Consider the following 16,284-nt stretch of genomic DNA (forward strand, 5'->3'; position numbering starts at 1 on the left):
AGTGTATTAAGTAATGGCTTCTATAGAACCATTTAATTTCCGTACAACTAAATATAATTTAACTAGGCTTAAATTTAATGACACATTTATTAAAGCTTTCGGAACAATATCAAATATAAAGACAAAAGAACAACTTTGGCCCCTTACGTCTGGTAACTGTTCGTTAGCTTAAGCAATCTCATATCCTTAAGCAGACGGAGTTGGTGAATCGATCAATGCAAGGCAATTATTCCATGTCTGAATGTTCTTCGCTATAATTGTCGTTGGGTTTAGGTCTTTGAATAGAGGATTTTCAAGAGTCCTCTTTACTAATGCTGAGTGGAAAACTTTTCCCAACACAAGTTCGCCGCAGCACTTTTTAGAAATACTCCCTGTCTTGAAAATACTCGTGAAAGCTTCTAGAACACAGGGCATGTAACATTTTGAAATAGGGCCTAGTCAGAATAGTGGTTTCGGGTCCACAAATTCAACATTAAAATATTTATTTTATGATTATTTTGAGGTCTAGAATATGAGAGTATGCATGTGTTAAATTTTCTTGAAGAAATTCTATGAATAAAGTGTGCAATTGGAAAATTAGGGACTAAATTGAATAAATTGCAAAACTTGGATTTTAGAAGCAATTTGTATGAAATTGTTTTAGAATATAAATTAGAAGGTATTGAAGAGAAATTTTCCCAATATCTAAGTTTTTGGACAAAAATGGCCTTGTATGGATGAAATTTTTAAGAAAGAGCTTAAGGGCATTTTGGTCATTTAGCATTTTATGAAATAAAATGGGAAAAAGAAGGCAAAAATCAGCCATTATTCTCCCTTGTCCAGTAAAAATTCCCAAGCCACCATAGCTAGGGTTTTCAACATTTTCAAGCTCAATAGTAAGTGCTCCCAAGCCCCGTTTTTAATGTTCTTCGTATTTTTAAAATCCCGGTAGCTTACTCTCTCTATTTCAACCCATATTTTATAATAGGGTTCATGTTCAAAAATTTACCCATGCATGAGTTACTTGTATTTTGATGGTTTATGGAGGAATATGAAAGTTGGATGTGTGTTAAATATATTTTCCTAGGTGGTTTTCATGAAAAACCCCTAAAAGGACCTTTTTGCAAAAGGTGTAAATGTGTGGTAGAAATGAGAAATAATGGAAAAATGTGGGCTGCCATAAGAGAGAAAAACATTCGGCTAGGCTTGGGTAAGGTAGAAATTACATGCATTTCATTATACGAGCCTAGATACTAAATCGTAAAAATGTGAAAGGTTAGGGGCAAAACGGTCATTTGGACTGAGGGTGAAATTTAGAATTGAAAAGTATAATGTGAGGTGTTAATGATTTATTTTATTGTTATAGACTTCAAGGAACAAATTCCAGAGGTCAATCGAGGAAAACGAAAGGTTTCGAAATAATCGAAACACGATACCAAACAAGTACCAGGTAAGTTCGAATAACTTGAAGTAAACCTCTAATATGCCCAAATGCATGTTTTATGAATGTATAAAAAATTACATTTGATGATGAAATGAAAAACCTATGAAATGTAGCTTTGATAATGACATGTTGATAAACGTCCCGGTTGAGGTTGGAAAGGAAGTTCGATGGATGAACCTTGTTGCACGTGATTTTGAGATCCTGCATGTGTTGCAGAAAGGATGTAGCACGAACAGGGAATCCGTTGATCTCAAATATAGAAAGGATCTAGCCTGGACGGGTGTTCCTTGAGTGATCTGCCTCCCGAGGAATATGTGTGCATTAAGGATTTAGCCCGAATGGGTAATCCAATTAGGGTCTGAATTTTACCTGGACTGGTAATTCAGATTTGAGCTCATTAAGGATGTTTGTCACAATAAGGGATTTAGCCTAGACTAGTAACCCCGACATCACCTTATAAGTTTACGATACGGGGGATTTAGCCTGGACTGGTAATCCTGCCTTAAAATGTGAGGTTCGCGGGAGTGCATATTTGAAACGGACATTCCTATGAATTGACGGTAAATGGATAATCCATCGAGATTTCCTAGAAACTCAATGGGGTTAATATGGTATATATAGATGAAATGATGAATGATAAGCTCATCTACAATAAATTACATGGTGCATTACTATTGTGACTAACTTGTTGATTGAATGCAAGTGATAGGGGAACCATTCCATTGTTGTTGGTTTTATTGCTTAATATGGTTGTATGCTAATTAATCGGTACATTTACTTTCCAGTTATTCGGGCTTACTAAGCATGAAAATGCTTACCCCTCTCTTTTCCCTATCTTACAGAGCTTGAGGACTGGTAAAGATTGGAATACGGTTAGGGAGTCACCACACTATCAACTAGTCCAGCTTTGGCATATAAACACTTTTATTTTGTTCAATGGCATGTATAGGTATTTTGGTTATTTTGTCATATGTGTCAATTGGCTAGCCAATGTAAAGGCTTGAATGTTATGTCTATTCATTTTGTATATGGCCTTGAGATATGCCTATATTGATGTAGGTTGTAATCCTACTAATCATGCAAGTTTATATTTTGAAATGTTCATGTGGTATATTATGAATGGACATGTGAAATGTGGCCAAATCGCTTGGGATTGGTTGGGTCACAAATGGGAAATGAGTTGTAAAACGAGCCAAGTCCAAAATTGTGAGTGATGAAACCGTAATCCTTAATTTAAAAAGGATAACCTAGCATGTGCAAAACTAATGATATGAGGTTAACATGCAATTGACAATTATACTAGAACTTGAGTGTAATTAGGGCATGTTAGACATTATTGGAGGCTATAAGTGGGAGTGGATATTTGAGGGTGACCAAAGGCTTGGGAAATAGCCTAACAAGGTCCACACGGGTAAACATACGGGCGTGTGTCTAGGCTGTGTGTGACGCACGAAATGCCCTCATGGGCGTGTGATATGTCCTTATGTCCCATGCGTCTAAAATTTTAAGTCAGTGTCGAACACGAGCTAGACACACGGGTATGTGTCTTGGCCGTGTTCCCCTAATTGTATGTTGACGTCATAAACAGAATGCTCAAGTTTTAGACACGGGCTATGGACAAGGGCGTGTGCCTTGGCCGTGTGAAAACTCCTATAGGTTCGAAATAGAAAATAAATTCAATTAATTTCACACGGGTTAGGGACACGGGCATGTGAAAAACGCCAAATTATACATATTTATACCCCAAATACATAGCATATTTATGGATGTTTATTACTAGATTTGTAGATTTTGGTGCTCTTAATCCGGTTATTTCATGTTTTGTACTCAGGAGAGCACCAAGAGTCAAAAGGAGCCAAAAACGAGCAAAAAAGGGACAAAACGGACCAAATCGAGAAGATGACACGGCCTAAGCCTTGCCACACAGGCATCTCACACGCCCGTGGCCTTCGGCGGTGTCGACCAAGGTTTTCACAATTCACACGGCCTAGCCATTTAGCCCACAGGGTCTGTGAAATTTAACGGATTGAACACGGCCTGGCAATCACGTCACACGGTCGTGGCACACGGGCGTGTCCCTTTTTCAAAGAGTTGTATTTTACACGGAAAATGATACTTAGGGAGGAAGAAAGCTAATCCAAAGCCTATATAAACTCCCTAAGTGTGACCTAATAAGGGGGGCCTCTTCTAGAACTTTTCTGGAATACAGAACCACACACCAGGAATTACTTGAAGGAAGCCAGATGATCCATCCCAAAAGCCGGAGTTACTCTAAGACTGAATATCTCTCTTAGAATTCCTTCAGGGATTTTAGAGTTTTCTTCATGTTTTGTTATTTTTATACTTTTGAGATGTACTCTTATTTTATTATGAACTAAACCCCTTAGATACCTAAAAGGGATAAAACCTATGATGGATCTTGTTATTATTATCTGAACTGTATGATAAATACTTGATTTGTTCTTACTTATGTGTTCTTAATGCTTGAGTTAATATTCTGGGTATTAATTCATTATTTGATGTGCTTATGCAGAGGAGGGTAGACCCTACCTAAGAGTAGATTTGGCATAATTAAGCGGAGTTGATCGAACGCCTAGAAATAGGGTTACAAGATTTTGCCGGATTAGGGTGAAACCTAATATGGGAATCCATAGAGTGATTTACTGCTTCCCTAGGGGTTTTAATTAAGAAAGAAATTTTGATTAATTCAACTGAGGGTTAGACGTTATTAGTCTCGAAAGGGATAATAACATAGGTTAGGGAATCTCATGGATCAAGTCAAGTGAGTAACTCGTCTGGTTCATAGTCAGATAACAAGTGAAATCTAGGTGGATTCCACCTTGGGTGTCGTCTTTATCAATTGCTTTTCTTCAAGTCTTTTTCCAAATTTTCTCTTTGCTTTAGTTAAATTCGTTAATTAGTTTAGATAATTAGTTTAATAAACAAACCCTTTTATTCTTAGGCTAGATAATAAAAAGATAGTTATTACTAGTACTTTTGGTTCCCTTGGGTACAATATTCCGGTCTTGCCATTACTATACTATTGTTCGATAGGTGCACTTGCCTTTTCGTCGTGATAATAGTTAGTCTAGGTTTGATCTTCATTATAAATATTTATTACTTGTTATGAATAATGCGATCAAGTTTTTGGCACCGTTTCCGGGGAATCAAAATATTAGGAATGCTAAATTTTTATTACTTTAGCCATTTTTTTTCTTGCAATTTAATTTTAGTTTATTATTATTATTTATTAATTTACTTATTTTTTCTCTTGGCAGGTTTTTATAGTTTGTGACTAGAAGAAACCCGTGAGGACCATTACTTTTTGACGAAGAAATCGATCGCATAGTTTGTAGAAATCAAAGAGAAATAAGGCGTAGCTGATGATACACAGAGAACGAGCGAGAAGACAATATCAACCCCCAACCGATGAGATGGCTGAAAACCAAGGCAATCAGCTACCTCCTGTAACTGAGGCTAATCAAAATCCAGCTCCACGTATTATATATGATTATGCTAAACCTTCTTTAACAGGAACTGAATCTAGCATAGTTAGACTTGCTATAGCTACAAATACTATTGAATTAAAACCTAACACTATTTAGATGATACAGCAGTTTGTTTAGTTTGATGGTTTGCAGGATGAAGATCCCAACGCTCACTTAGTGAACTTTCTGGAATTTTGTGATACATTTAAAATCAATGGTGTTTCTGATGATGCCATACGTCTTCAATTGTTTCCCTTTTCACTAGGAAACAGAGCTAAATAGTGGTTGAACTCATTACCACGAGGGTCTATCACTACTTGGGAACAAATGACCGAGAAATTTTTACTAAAATATTTTCCACCGGCTAAAACGGCTAAATTACGTAATGATATCTCTTTTTTTGTGCAGATGGATTTAGAAACACTTTACGATGCATGAGAGAGAGACAAGGACTTACTGAGAAGGTGCCCTCATGATGGGTTACTGCTTTGGCTTCAAGTACAAACATTCCACAATGGTCTAAATCCCTCGACTCAGCAAATGGTTGACGCAGCTGCTGGCGGAACCATCAACAATAAAACACCAGAAGATGCCTATGAATTTATAGAGGAGATGTCACTAAATAACTATTAGTGGCAAGTTATGAGGACAAAGCCAACAAAAACAGCCGGTGTTTATAACATCGATTCAGTCACCATGCTCTCTAATCAGGTAGAACTTCTCAATAAAAAGATTGATAGTTTACTTGGTTCTACTCAGGTACATCCAGTAATGAGGTGTAACTCAAGTGGCAGAGGTGTGCATACAGAATACCAATCCTTCAATCCTACAATTGAAGAAGAATAAGTCAACTATATGGGTAACAATAACTTCCAATCTCAAAATAACCCATACAGTAATACTTATAATGCAGGTTGGAGGAACTACCCAAATTTCTCCTGGGGTGGTCAAAGGAATCAAAAGCCACAAAATCCTCAGGGTTTTCAACAGCCACCTTATCAATAAGAGAAGAAACCAAATCTTGAAGAGATGCTTTCTAAATTCATCTCGGTGTCAAAAACCCATTTCCAAAATACCGAGATAGCACTTAAGAATCAACAAGCATCGATCCAAGGACTCGAAACTCAGATAGGCCAGTTATCCAAACTAATCTTCGAACGACCACATGGTAGCTTACCAAGTAATACTGAACCTAATTCGAGGGAACACCTCAATGCAATTAGTACTCAAAATAAGGAAGGATTCATTGCACTTGAGCCAGAATTACAGCAAGACAATGCGATGAACAAAGGTCGAGAAGAGGTAAATGATGATAATCCTAAACAGGTAAGTACGAATTATGAACCTCGTGTGCCATATCCTAAAGCGATGATGAAAGACAGAACAGAAGAATAATTTGGTAAGTTTGTCAAACTCTTAAAGAAATTACATATTAACTTACCCTTTATTGAAGTTCTGTCGCAGATGCCCAACTCAGCAAAATTCTTAAAGGAACTTCTGAGCAATAAAAGAAAATTAGACGCTACATCGAATGTGGAACTCAATGCAGTCTGCTCAGCTATTCTAAAGAATAAGCTACCTAACAAATTGAAAGATCCAGGGAGTTTTACAATTCCTTGCTTAATTGGTAGTTTATCTGTGAATAATGCTTTAGCTGATCTAGGGGCAAGTATAAATGTTATGCCGTATAAAATGTTTAAACGACTAGGTCTTGGTAAACCCAAATAGACTAGGATGAGCATACAATTGGCTAACAAAGCAATTAGATTTCCTAAAGGTATTATTGAAGATGTTCTCATTAAAATTGATAAATTTATTTACCCAGTAGACTTTGTCGTCTTAGATATGGATGAGGATAACGAGGTACCTTTCATTTTAGGATGACCCTTTTTAACAACTGCCAGAACCATTATTAATGTAGGCATATGAGAGCTAACACTTTGTCCAGGAGACGACGCAGTAACACTCCAAGCACGCAATTCAGTCAAAACTTCTAAGACCCAAGATAACGCTATGAAACTTGTCGATGATAAAACTAATATTCAATCGTCCTTGCAGGAACCTCCTCGAACCAAGACAACGGAGACAGTGCACTATTCAAGTAGCGAACAAAGACACCAATGAGGAACGAAGGCTTCAAATAGAGGAGATAGATGAATGGCGAGCACATAAACCGAGAACACATGATAAACTGAAACTATGCCAAAACAAGTCTGATACCTTTCTTAATCAACTTAAGGTTGGCGATAAATCTTACTAGATGCCACAGATCCCCACATTGTCACTACCACACCAAATGAGGAAATCCCTCTTACGGTACTCAGTATTTTTCCATTCGGTACGGTGGAGGTGAGTCATCCCAACTTCGGCACTTTTAAGGTAAACAACACCTGATTAAAATCTTATTTTAAGATTAACAGCAGGAATGAGGAGTATGAACTCCTCAAACCACCATGATCATTCAACAGAGGGGTAAGTCAAGCTTAAACTATAAATAAGCGCTTCTCGGGAGGCAACCCGAGCACTAACATATTTTGATTTCTTTTTTTTTAATTTCTAACACTTTGAATCATTAACTTAATCTTTGAATTGCAAAGTTTTTCAGCATACACAGCTAGGCACATGGGCGTGCCTAAAGCCGTGGCCAAACAGGGGAAGAGACACGGCCATGCAATACGGTCGTGTTGAAGCGGGACATGATTTCCCCAAAACACAGGGTGCGATAAATCCCCACGGCCGTGTGACATGGCTGTGGGTGAACTTGATAGGAGACCACGGGCGTGGGAATGGAAAACCACAGGCGTGCCAGGGACAAGGCTTGATTCTGTTTCTTCGACACGGGCTTGATTCTGTTTCTTCGACACGGGCGTGTCTCACGCTCGTGCTGTTCAGCCATGTACAACAATACACGGGCATGCTACCATAACACATGAGCGTGGGAGAAGCAAACAAAGCTAGGCACGACCGTGCGACATGGCCATGTTCGACACACGTCCAAGACACACGGGCGTGGGATAGTAGCTGGGCACGACCTAAATCACAAAATTTGAAAAACACGGGCTCACCTCCAAAGTACACTGGCGTGGCCCTAGACCGTGTGACCCTCTCCTATATAAGCAAACCACTGTTCATCTTCTTCTTCCTTGCAAAACCCTAGCCGAAATCTACCCTTCCCCATTCCCTAATCCCTATTTCGGCCACCATTCCCTAGATTCTCACTTCCCCAACCCCTAAACCACCCTCAAATCCACTCCCATTGCATTAATCCCCACTTTCCCCCTCTTTATACCCTCCATTTTTCCTCCACACGGCTATATCCCCGCATCACACGCCCGTGCTCGCCACCAACACGCCCGTGCACCGCCCTACATTAGCCTTTGGTTCACTTTCTCAACCTTATTTTTCCAATTTGTGTTGCTACATTATTATTCTACATGCTTTACATAGATATTGCTACTATTACAAATATGTTTTAGACAAGTTAGGAATTTGCTTTAGAATTTTCTATATTTGAATTGTTTAAGCTACTAAATAGCATATACTAGTTTTAGGCCTCTTGCTTAACTACTGATGTATCTTGGATTCTATCAATCCTCATGTATTTTCAGGAACAATATGTCGTCATTGAGAGGCAAGAAGGCCACGGTCCCATCCTTAAAGAGACGTAGGGGACCGGGTTCTTCTTTAGTATGTGCTACAGCCGAAGTTCGGCACCCGTTGCTTGAATTTCTGCAAGCTTCGTAGGAGGAGCTATTTCAGATACTATGCGTACGACCCCTCACTACAGGTCACTACATTGACTGGGCTATCATCGAGCAAGTTCAGCTAGCTGATGTCATCCGCGCCCTCCTGTCCACAGACCCATGGGAACGGTTCTTCGCTATTACCGAGCCCACTTATTTAGAGCTAACTTTAGAATTATGCTCTACTTTTCATTTACAGGTGGTGATGACGAACAATGACGACCCAGGCACCATTCACTTTTGATTAGGCAGTCTAGTTCGCGCGATGAGTGTCCCAGAGTTTGGAGTCGCTATGGGACTTTACACCAAAGAGTTTATGGAGGAGGAAGACATGAATGCACTACCACGAAATATCCACATTTCTTCCTCCTTGTGCTGTAAAGCTTTGGCACCACTCTCTTCCACCTACGACCCCAGCAGCTCGAAACCCTCAACTCTCGCTCCTTCCCTATGCTATCTCCATGCCATATTGGCACACACCTTGACCAGGAGGAGAGAGAGTACCGGCGTCGTCAACACTCATGATGTCTACTATTTATGGTGCATGGTAAATGCACACGTGATTAACTTGGCAAACTTCATTGCTTTTGCCATTTGCCATCAGACCGAGCGGCATAGAAAAGGAGTGATCTCCATCGACCCCTACATGACGTGCCTTGCTAGACAGTTCGGCCTCCTCAACACCGTGGCCCAGTCATCAGTGCTTACACTGATAGGTCAGATGTCCCCACAAGGCATCACGACTATGTTACACATGAGGATGATCGAGCGCCAACGTAGGACCGATCCTCCTCAGTACCGTCTCTCTCATGCCATTGACGAGGAGGATCTTGAGGACATTCCTGATGTTGTTCCCCCACAGTATGAGGAGCCTTCCACCGCGCCACCTAGGGAATGACCAGTTCATGCGGCTACTTCATTGGCACACCATTTCGACTGACTCGCCCACTTCGAGCAGTATTGCACTACACAGTTCAAGATGATTCACGAGCGAGATTGACAACGGGATCAACAAATGGATGATATGCAGGCCATGATGCAGCAGCTCTGCCAGCACTTTCACATCGCCACCTCAGTGCCACCACCTAAGTGCACCACTGACGAGGATCATTGAATCCTCCTATATTTTTATTCTTATATTTTTTTATTTTATTTATTTTATTTTACTTTTATTTTACTTTTTCTTTTTATTTCATTTCAATTTTATTATTTTATTTTGAAAGACATATCTGTATTAGTAAATTTTACTTTTTTCATTTTCTGGTATTTGTATCAAGTAATCCCACTACGCTCTCTTCCACACCAACTCTTAATAAGCTCTTCATGATTCTACAGACTTCCAAGCAAAGCTGCTAGGAATATTTTATGGACTGAGGAAACAAATGGGAAACAATACCTCACGAGTGCCATGTTCAACGACCCAATTTCTTCATCTAGCCAATAACAAATGGCAGCTACAACTTTCCCCAAACACTCCAGCCTCAGAATCAAGCTTCGTATCCATATAACAAGGAGTTTTACCTCCTTTTCTCTTATGATTTTCTTTATTTTCAATAATCTATCTTTGTACATTGAGGGCAATGTACATCTTAAGTGTGGGGTGGTGAACATGAAACCTAACTTGTTGCATTATTCTCAAATCCCTGAATTTGGTGTTGTGCTTAAGTGATTTTCTCATAATATTGATAGAATGAATTCTGATTGATCTATAATTATTGTTGATATGTTGTGAATTAGACCAAGGGAATTATGCTTGATTATTTGATTATAGGACCTTAAAGAATCGAGCATGATAAGTTGATATTTTGAGAAATAAAAGTTTTTTAGACTAATTTTCCTAAATTGAGGTATTATCTTGAAATCTTAAGTATATAGGAATGACATCAAAAACCCAAATTTTTGGTGAGATTTTTAAGCCTTTTTAGCATATAGCTTTCTTTCTTGCTCACTTCTTTTGTGGTTTGAGTGTGTCAACATTGAACTATTATTCTAGAACTTGCTTCGATTATACATGTCGAGATCACACATATGATTTGATACACTGAGATGATAAAGACACTTAGAATTTAACCTATTTACTTCATAAAAAGCCTTCCCACATAATTAAACCCTTAGTGAACCCCTTTAAGCCTACTAACCTTTTTTATTGATTAACCTTCATCATTAACCCATTAACCTATTATTGTTGAAATCCTCTTACTTAATTTACTTTTTTTTTATCGAGATTAAATTTAATACTGATTACCTCGCTATGTTCACCATTTTTTGCTACTGAATCATGAAGTATGATTTTTATATTGACTTGATTTGTTCTTAAAAAAAAACAAACAAACTCAGTATTATTATTGTAATTCTTAGCAAGCTAAAGTTGTCATGAACTTATGTAAAATAGTTCTAGATATTTGTTTGTGGTTCAGTAATTAAGTTTTTGATAGTGGGGTAATATATTAAAATTTTCTCGATTCTAACCCTTGTCTCTTCAGCTTGTATCCATACCTGTAACCTAAACCCCATTACAACCATGCAAAGACCTTTTGATTAGTGTATCATATCATTTACAAGTGGTGGAGATTTGATTTTCATGCAAGCCTATGGTAATAACTTTTCATGTTAGACAATCGAGTGCTTAATCTTAAACCTTAAACACTTTGAGTGATTTAAGTGAATCATTAGTGAGGATGTCATCTCTTGTATATTTAGGGCTAAAGTTAATTACTTAAAGGAAGGAGATTACCTATAATTTTGTTATCAAAGTATTCAATTTAGATTGTTTGAGGTTTTTAAAGCCCAATTATAAGTGTGGGGGTATTTGATAAACGCCAAATTATACATATTTATACCCCAAATACTTAGCATATTTAAGGATGCTTATTACTAGATTTGTGGATTTTGGTGCTCTTAATCCAGTTATTTCATTTTTTGTACTTAGGAGAGCACCAAGAGTCAAAAAAATGCCAAAAACGAGCAAAAAAGGGACAAAATGTACCAAATCGAGAAGATGACACGGCCTAAGCCTTGCCATACAGGCATCTCACATGCCCGTGGCCTTTGGGGGTGTCGACCAAGGTTTTCACGATTCACACGGCCTGGCCATTGAGCCTACATGGCCGTGTGCAATTTAACAGATCGAACACGGCCTGGCAATCACGTCACATGGGCGTGTCCCTTTTTCAAAGAGTTGTATTTTACATAGAAAAGGATACTTAGGGAGGAAGAAAGCTAATCCAAAGCCTATATAAACACCCTAAGTGTGACCTAATAAGGGGGCCTCTTCTAGAACTTTTCTAGAATACAGAACGACACGCCAGGAATTACTTAAAGGAAGCCAGATGATCCATCCCAAAAGCCGGAGCTACTTCAAGAATAAAGATCTCTCTCAGAATTCCTTCAGGGGTTTTAGAGTTTTCTTCATGTTTTGTTATTTTTATACTTTTGAGATGTACTCTTATTTTATTATGAACTAAACCCCTTAAGGGGGATAAAACCTATGATAGATCTTGTTATTATTATCTGAACTATATGATAAATACTTGATTTGTTCTTAATTACTTATTCTTAATGCTTGAGTTAATATTCCGAGTATTAATTCATGATTTGATGTGCTTATGCAGAGGAGGAATAGACCCTGCCTAAGAGTAGATTTGACATAATTAAGCGGAGTTGATCGAACGCCTAGAAATAGGGTTACGAAATTTTCCCGAATTAGGGTGAAACCTAATATGGGAGTCCATAAAGTGATTTACTGCTTCCCTAGGGGTTTTAATTAAGAAAGAATTTTCGATTAATTCAACTGAGGGTTAGACGTTATTAGTCTCAAAAGGGATAATAACATAGGTTAGGGAATCTCACGAATCAAGTCAAGTGAATAAATCGTCTGGTTCAGAGTCAGATAACAAGTGAAATCTAGGTGGATTCCTCTTTGGGTGTCGTCTTTATCAATTGATTTTTTTCAAGTCTTTTTCCAAATTTTCTCTTTGCTTTAGTTAAATTAGTTAATTAGTTTAGATAATTAGTTTAATAAACAAACCATTTTATTCTTAGGCTAGATAATAAAAAGATAGTAATTACTAGTACTTTTGATTCCCTTGGGTATGATATTCCGGTCTTGCCATTACTATACTATTGTTCGATAGGTGCGCTTGCCTTTTCGTCTTGATAATAGTTAGTTTAAGTTTGATCTTTATTATAAATATTTATTACTTGTTACGAATCATGTGATCAAGTTTTTACGTGTCCCAAGGCACACGGGCGTGTGTATTGCCTCAACACGGGTGTGTGAAGTATTATCCTAAAAATTTTCTTCAGATCCTCGGCTTGGTCCCGGAGTGTTCTCGATGTTTGTTTAGGGCCTCGTAGGCCCATGACAGAGACACTAAAGTGTTAGTTGATTGGTTTTAAATTGAAACGAAATTTTATAACCCATATTTCTCGAATATGTTAGAGTACATGTCTAGTAACGCCTCGTACTTGGTCTCGATCTCAGGTACGGGCAAGGGGTGTTATATTTAGTGGTATCAGAGCTACGATTTAGTCAGTTCTAGGACTACCGTAGAGAGTATTGAGTTTCGCTATACGTGCCATTATTCGAACATTGATAGTGTGACATCTCCTAAATATTTAAATTGTTTTTGAATATAGTAAAAGCCTTCCAATCAAGCACAATATGAGTCCAAGGGAGTCGAGAGCCATGCTACAGCTTCCTACATCAAACTGTTTCTAGTAGTAGTAGAAGGTCTATATCTGAAAGCCGGGAAGAGGCAAAAGCCGCCTTCTTTAAAATGATGGATGAGTGGTTTGGGGATTATTTGAGGAATCGCCATAACATACCACGACCTCCCCCGCCCCCTAGCCAACCTGATGAGGAAGCGCTACGAGGTATGGCACCTATGAGAGTTGGTAAAGCCCCTGTAGACAAGCTTAGAAAGTATGGGGCTGAGGAATTTAGAGCCAAGGTCAATGATGATGCCGAAAGAGCTGAGTTCTGGCTTGAGAATACTACACGGGTATTAGACGAATTATCGTGCACACCTGAGGAGTGCTTAAAGTGTGTCGTGTCTCTCTTGAAGGATACTGCATACCACTGGGGGAAGACTGCATCTTTCTTGGTGCCAAAGGAAAACATCACTTAGGAATTTTTCCAATCAGAGTTTAACAAGAAATACATCAGTCAAAGGTTGTTAAACTCAAAGCAAAAGGAGTTCCTGGAACTCAAACAAGGAAATAAGACTGTAGTAGAATACGAAAGGGAGTTCGTAAGGCTAAGTCAGTATGCAAATGAATGGGTTCAAATCGAGTAAAAAATGTGTAAATGCTTCGAGGAAGGTCTGAATGAGGAAATCAAACTGTTGATTGGGATTCTTGAGATACGAGAGTTAGCTGCATTAGCTGATTGGGCCAAGAAGGTCGAAGAGCTTAATAATGAAAGAAAGCAAGCTAAGAGAGAAGCTCGAGTTTTGAGCAAGAGATCTAGTGGTAAGACGCTCTCATTTCCCACAAAGAAATCAAAGAGCCAACATGAACGCTTCACTTCATCGGTAGGATATTTGGGTAGAGCGAGAGGCTCCAAACGACTTAATCAGAAGTCTTCCTCCCCGATGGTGACTAGTGTGGGGAATGTAGATGACCAAAAGCTGAAGTGTAAAAGCTGTAACAAATTTCACTCTGGAGAATGTCGAATGAAGAGTGGTGCATGTTTCAGATGTGGTTCTCTTGACCATTTTCTCAGAGACTGCCCAGAGCGAAAAGAAAACGAAGTGGAAGTGGCTCCGAAGTCGAGTACTCTTATTACTCGAGGTAGACATCCAAGGTATCCTGGAAGTGCTAGTGGTAGTTGAGTCATGGCCAAAGACTCTGCAAAATTAGAGGCTCGAGCCCCGGCAAGAACGTATGCAATATGCGCTCGAGAGGAAGCCTGTAACACCCCTATCCCATGTCCGTTGCCAGAGTAGGTAAAGGGGCATTACCGGACTTGAAACTCATATCAGAACAGTAAAAAAATTATTTTTTTTATTTTTTTATAAGGAGTATTCCTTTAGATAAATACTAAAGGCAGTCAGGGATACAATTTAAACTTCTATAAGTACACATTCAGGAGATGCCATTTTCGCATGGCTTATATACATTAACCAAAATATTCTTCGGCCACTGGTCTATTCTTTACATGCCATAAAATAATTCAAAACACAACAGTAACAAGCAGTGGATAATGATAGTGTGACTAGTTGCTGACAATCCCCGAGCCTGTAGCTTCCAAATGAGATCTATAAAACAGAGGAAACAAAGTAAACGGAGTAAGCATTACAATGCTTAGTAGGTTTTAAGCAGTGTCAACAGATAACAATCAAATATAACATAGTTGTTCGTATTTTTATTTCACTCTTCCTTCGGGCATACCATCTCTTTACCGAATATGCACATTTCATCATATACAATAGGCGGATAAACATTCACATAAAAGTGAGCTCATGTGACATAGATATATTGTATAATTTCACATAACCCCTCACACTGATCCGATGTCACGTAATCATAGGAATAGTCTCATAGATTGCTCACGTATGCATCACATAACTACCTTATGATTTAGTTCAAATCAAGCTCACATATAAACTTGGAGTACATACCTGTTTAACCTTTCGCATTGAATATATTTATAAGCAATTCTTATTGCGAAGTCTTATAGCTTTCACCTCTACTAGGATTATCGGCGAGACCTTTAGCTCAGATGAAATCTCCACACGAAGTCAGCGGGTCTTAACTCGGACATAGTCACCACATATAGTCATCAGGCCTTAAATCCCAGATTTACATCACAGAGTTTCATGCATATTTATTCACATGTTACAGCATTCACATCGACTATCATATTTGTAATTTATTTACCTCATCAAATATCTAATAAAACACACCTTCCGCCGTTTGTCATTTGGCCACAATATATATATATACACATCTCATACATATCTCACATTAGCCATTCGGCTTTACCACATATCCATCTCATACACGTTTCGCATTAGCCATTCGGCTTTACCTCATATCTATCTCATACACATTTCGCATTAGCCATTCGGCCTTACCACATATATACATGTTCACATTCATCACATTGGCCATTCGCCTTATCTCATATATGCATGTTCACATTCATCACATTGGCCATTCTACCTTATCACACATACGCATGTTCACATTCATCACATTGGCCATTCGGCCTTATCACACATACGCATGTTCACATTCATCACATTGGCCATTCGGCCTTATCACGCATATATATACAGTTTCACATTCATCACATTGGCCATTCGCCTTATCACACATACGCATGTTCACATTCATCACATTGGCCATTCTACCTTATCACACATAATGCATGTTCACATTCATCACATAAAATCCTAAATCAAAATATAAGTTTTCATGTATTCACATCACAATTATCCAAATATACTTCACATACCACATATACTTTCACGTATACACTTTGTCTTGGCTGAATCTACATCTATCATTTTCCAATGAATAATTCAATTTCATGCCATACTATCATTTCATATTCGAATACTTATAAACTTACAATTTCACAAATTTTAATATCAAAGATCCATCTATCACTCATATATCATTT

At 38.3% G+C, this 16,284-nt stretch overlaps 1 non-coding gene across 1 annotated transcript; it reads right to left on the reverse strand.

Moving 5' to 3' along the window:
* Positions 1-5,286: 5,286 nt before the first annotated feature.
* LOC128293570 (small nucleolar RNA R71) lies at positions 5,287-5,393 on the reverse strand. Its single transcript, XR_008283751.1, has one exon. It is a non-coding gene; the product is annotated as a small nucleolar RNA R71 (small nucleolar RNA).
* Between the last annotated feature and the right edge of the window lie 10,891 nt (positions 5,394-16,284).

Source organism: Gossypium arboreum, chromosome 5 (genome assembly GCF_025698485.1).
Source record: "Gossypium arboreum isolate Shixiya-1 chromosome 5, ASM2569848v2, whole genome shotgun sequence".
NCBI lineage: Eukaryota > Viridiplantae > Streptophyta > Magnoliopsida > Malvales > Malvaceae > Gossypium > Gossypium arboreum.